At 36.3% G+C, this 5,185-nt stretch overlaps 1 non-coding gene across 1 annotated transcript; it reads left to right on the forward strand.

The window, feature by feature from the left end:
- Positions 1-202: 202 nt before the first annotated feature.
- On the forward strand, positions 203-276 carry TRNAI-AAU. Its single transcript has one exon. It is a non-coding gene; the product is annotated as a tRNA-Ile (tRNA).
- The last annotated feature ends 4,909 nt before the right edge of the window (positions 277-5,185 follow it).

A 5,185-nucleotide genomic window follows, 5' to 3' on the forward strand; every position in this document is an offset into this window, starting at 1 on the left:
AGCCTTCTTTTCCTTTATCCGGGTTAGAACAGCTGCTTCTTTTCCAAATGAATCTTGGACGATGCCAAAATTATTCTTTAAAATAATAATAATAAGAGCTTCCAAAGTGAAAAAGTGAAAAAAGAAAGAAAAAACAACCCAACAAACGACAGAAGCTTGTGAATCTTCTACTAGGGACCAAAGAGACAAGCTCACGAGCAGTGGCCGGTTAGCTCAGTTGGTTAGAGCGTGGTGCTAATAACGCCAAGGTCGCGGGTTCGATCCCCGTACGGGCCACAGGAGGAAGGAAATATTTTCTTTCCTTCGCTTTTAAAAAAATTCTCAAATCACTGCAAAAGGAGAAATAAACTAAAATAGTCCAAAGTATACGGAGAATTTGAATTTAAAAGCAAAATGTACCAAGGTTAGCAATGGCTGTTTATTTCTGAAGTCATCAAAGCGGGAAGGAATGTATGTGGCAGCGGGGAAGATCTTTTAAACCCTGCGGTTTTCGAAATCATCTCTTCCAGCCCTAGTTTTAGACCCCTTCGCCCAGGACCCAAGGGTTAATATTTACTTGCCCCGAGTTGCCCAAATGTTCCACTTTCTCCAAATCAGCCTGGGGCTTTCTTATTAGACGAGAAGCCCAGACACGCTCCTTTATTGGACAAGAACCCCGCCCCTCCTCCCTACAGTCCTCCCCACTCCACCTCACTCCTAGCCCGTGCGGGTCATATTAAAGATTCCAAACAACTCATAGGTCTTTGCAAAAGTCTTTCTGCCCGACAAATCCCGGAAGTACATCGTGCAAAAATTTTTTATCTCTATTTGCAGAGAAGGAAAACAGCTAAGTACTCAAATCAAAATTTAAACCTAGATCTCGAGATTCCAAGTCCAGGACCTTTTCCCACTAAGAAGAACATCAGTTTTAGAAAGGTATCAAGTCAAGTCAACGCATTTATGAAGCGCCTGCTATGTGCCAGAAAATACTTTGCTAAGTATTGGGAATACAAAGGCAATAGACAGTCCCTGCTCACAAGGACCAAGTTTATCCTATATTTATGTTTGAAATTTCTCTGTATGTAGTCTGTGTGTGTGTGTGTGTGTCTTTAGATTGCAAATTCCTTGAGGGCAGGAAATATCTTTTGCCTCTTTTTGTATCCCCGGGGCTTAGCACATAGCAGGAGCTTAATAAATGACATTTTTTTTTAAAGAATAAAAAAGACAGTAATTTTGGAGCAAGCAGTTTCAGGTGAGACCAGAAGCCAAGCTGCAGAGAATTAAGAAGAGAGTAAGAGGAAGTGAAGTGGAGGCACTCATTGTAGATAATCTATCTCCTCAAGGAAAAGTAACCACAAAAAGTGAGAGAGATACATAGAATGAATGAGGGTTTCTTTAAGAACGGGGGAGACATATACTGGTAAGTAGTAAGTAGGGCGCCAGTAAACGGGGAGAAATTGGAGATAAGAGTAATAAGCGTAAGATAAGATAATGGGGATGACAGAGGGGGTGATCTCCTGGAGATGCTGAAATGGGACAGGATCAATTGTGCACACTGAGGAGTTTGCCTTGGCAAGAACAAGAACTAGACCTTCCTGGTGATGGCACAACTTGCAAATAGCATACTGTACCTCTGAATGTTTATTCCTATGCTAGTTTGTGCTTCAAGCAAACCTTTGGGTTTTTTTATTTGTTTTGCTGTGCTGTATGTGTCACAGTTTATGGACACAGGGATTGAAACTAGGACTTGGGAAAGTGAGCAGAAACCCTTTAAAGTAATAAGCTATTTGCTCTTTTTGTGGTGGCAAGGAATTGGAAATTGAGGGACTGCCCATCAATTGGGGAATAGCTGAACAAGTTGTGGTATATGAATGTAATGGAATTCTATTGTGCTGTAAGAAACGATGAGCAGGAGTTCAGAGAAACCTGGAAGGACTTGCATGAACTGATGATGAGTGAGATGAGCAGAACCAGAAGAACATTGTACACAGTATCATCAACATGATGTGTTGATCAACTGTGATAGACTAGATTCTTCTTACCAAGAAGAAAGTTCCAAAGGACTCATGATGGAAAAGGCTCTCCAAATCTAGGAAAAAAAAAGAGAGAGAGAGAACTGTGGAATATGGATGCTGATTGAACCATACAATTTCTTTTGGTTTTGGTGCTGTTTTTCCTTTTTGCTCTGATTCTTCTCTTATAACATGACTAATGTAGGAATATGTTTGATGTTATTATATATTTGTGTATATATACATATATACATATATATATACATATATATGTATATGTGTATATATATACATACATACATACATATATATATATATCCTATGTCAGATTACCTGCTGTCTAGGGGAGGCAGGAGGGAGGGGAGGGAGGGAGAAAAATTTGAAACTAGAAATCTTTTTTTAAATTAATAAAGTATTTTATTTTTTTCCATTACATGTAAAGATAGTTCTCAACCTTTGTTTATACAAGCTTTACAATTTCAGATTTTTCTCCCTCCCTCCCCTCCCTCCCCCCTCCCCTAGACAGATAATCTGATATAGGTTATATATATATATATATATATATATATATACACACACACACATAATAACATTAATCCTATTTCTGCATTAGTCATGTTATAAGAGAAAAAAAATCAGAGCAATGATGGATAACCTCTAAATAGAAAAAAACCCAACAGCATCAAAAACAAAAGAAATAGTGTGGTTCATTTAGCATCTATACTCCGCAGTTCTTTTTTTTTTTTCCTGGATTTGGAGATCCTCTTCCATCACGAGTTCCCTGGAACTCTTCTGTGCCATTGCATTGGTGAGAAGAATATAGTCCATCACAGTAGATCAACACTCAATGTTGATGTTACTGTGTACAATGTTGTTCTAGTTCTGCTCATCTCACTCATCATCAGCCTACGCAAGACCCTCCAGGTGAAACTAGAAATCTTATAAAAACAAATGTTGAAAACTATCTCTACATGTAACCGGAAAATAATAAAACACTTTTTATTTTTAAAAAAGGTAATAAGCTATTTTTCCTCCACACCAACACAAACTGGGGATGGAGTCTAGAGCTGAGAGAATGAGTCTTGTGGTTCCAAAACTTTTCAAATAAATCTTATTCCTACCCTAGACAAGGGAGAGGAGTAAAAGCCCAAGACGGTTGGAGAATTGGCACCTCTGCAGCTGAGGTTGTCAAACTGCCTGAAGAGCTAAGGCTTGTTGGGGCATTGCTGGAATTTAGCCGGAGGGCAGAGGCTGTGAGAGACTTTAGGGTTTATGCTAATCTGGCAGGACTAGAGGTTCCTGGAACATAGACCCCAACAGGTACCTTTTCATCATGGAATGCCTTATAGCTCGTATTAATTTACATTTGGAAAAAGCACTGATTTGGAAGAAACCTTTATCTAAGGAGACTTTAACAAAATGATATGGAGAGATCTTATTCCACTGGCTTCCTTCCAGTGGTAGAAGGAGCTGAACACAGACTCTCTCCTTTTCTAAAAAGTAGTATTCTTGTGTCCTGGATTTCTTTCAGTTTGGGTATTTTGTAACCAGCATGCACATTCACTGACTGTTCATTGGAAATGCCACTTCTCTTCCTTGCCTGTTTCCTCAGTTGTAAAATGAGAATAACAATATTTCACTGCCTACTTAATAAGGTGTAGAGAGGACTGGATGAGATAATGGATGTAAAATACATTACAGTGTAAACCATAAAACATGATGAAAATGTTAGCTAATGTCATCATTCTTCATTTCTAGAATAAGAATTAGATGCCAAGAATGATTTGTTTAAGCTTTTTAAAAAAAAATCCCAATTAAAATAAAGGGCTGGAGCAGAATCTAATATTCTTTATCTAAACTTAAAAAAAGCAGGAGCTGCAATCATGATCTCAGACAAAACTAAAGCAAAAATAGACCTAATTTAAAGAGATAATCAGGGAAACTACATTTAAAAAGTACCACAGATGAAGCAATATCAAACATTTTTAGAGCATGTTTCTCTGATAACAGCCTCATTTTTCTTTTTCATTAGTATTTTTTTTTTCCCTTATTGGGAATGCCTCTAACTTATCCCCATTGCATAAAAGGCTTGCTGATGGTTAGTTTTGTTATTGATGTGGTTGATTACCTTGGTAGTTTCCCTAATCTTGAACCAACCTTGCATTCTTGGTATAAATCCCACCTGGTTACAGAGTATTATCCTTGTGATAAATCGCTTGTAATCTCCTTGCTAATATTCTATTTAGAATTTTTGCGTTAATAGTCATTAGAGAGATTGGTCTGTACTTTTCTCTCTGTTTTTGCTCTTCCTGGTTTAGGTATCAGCACCATATTTGTCTCATAGAAGGAATTTGGTAAGATTTCTTCTTCACCTATTTTTCCAAATAGTTTTTATAGTATTAGAATTAATTTTTCTTTAAATGTCTGGTGGAATTCACTTGTAAACCCATTTGGTCCTGGAGATTTTTTCTTAGGGAGTTCACTGATGGCTTGTTCAATTTCTTTTTCTAAAATGGGCTGATTTAAGGATTTTATTTCCTCTTCTGTTAATCTGGGCAGTTTGTATTTTTGTAAATATTCATCCATTTCAATTAGATTGTCAAATTTATTGGTATATAGTTCAGCAAAATAGCTCCTAATTATTGTTTTAATTTCCTTTTCATTGGTGGTAAGTTCACTCTTCATTTTTGATGCTTGTAATTTGGTTTTATTTCTTTTTTAAAATCAAATTAACCAAAGGTTTATCTCTTTTTTTTATAGAACCAGCTCTTAGTTTTATTTATTAATTATATAGTTTTCTTACTTTCATTTTTATTAATCTGTCCTTTAATTTTCAGAATTTCCAATTTGGTATTTAATTGAGGAGTTTTAATTTGTTCTTTTTGTAGCTTTTTCAGTTGCATGTCCAATTCATTGATCTCTTCTTTTTCTATTTTATTCATGTAGGCATTTAGAGATATAAAAAAATTCCCCTAAGAACTGCTTTGGCTGAATCCCATAAGTTTTGGTATGTTGTCTCATTATTGTCATTCTCTTGGAGGAAGTTATTGTTTCTATGATTTGTTGTTTGACCCACTCGTTCTTTAGGATGAGATTATTTAGTTTCCAATTAATTTTTGGCCTATCTTTCCATGGCCTTTCATTACACGTAATTTTTATTGCATCATGATCTGAAAAGGATACATTTACTATTT

Source organism: Dromiciops gliroides, chromosome 2 (assembly GCF_019393635.1).
Source record: "Dromiciops gliroides isolate mDroGli1 chromosome 2, mDroGli1.pri, whole genome shotgun sequence".
NCBI classification, from domain to species: Eukaryota; Metazoa; Chordata; class Mammalia; order Microbiotheria; family Microbiotheriidae; genus Dromiciops; species Dromiciops gliroides.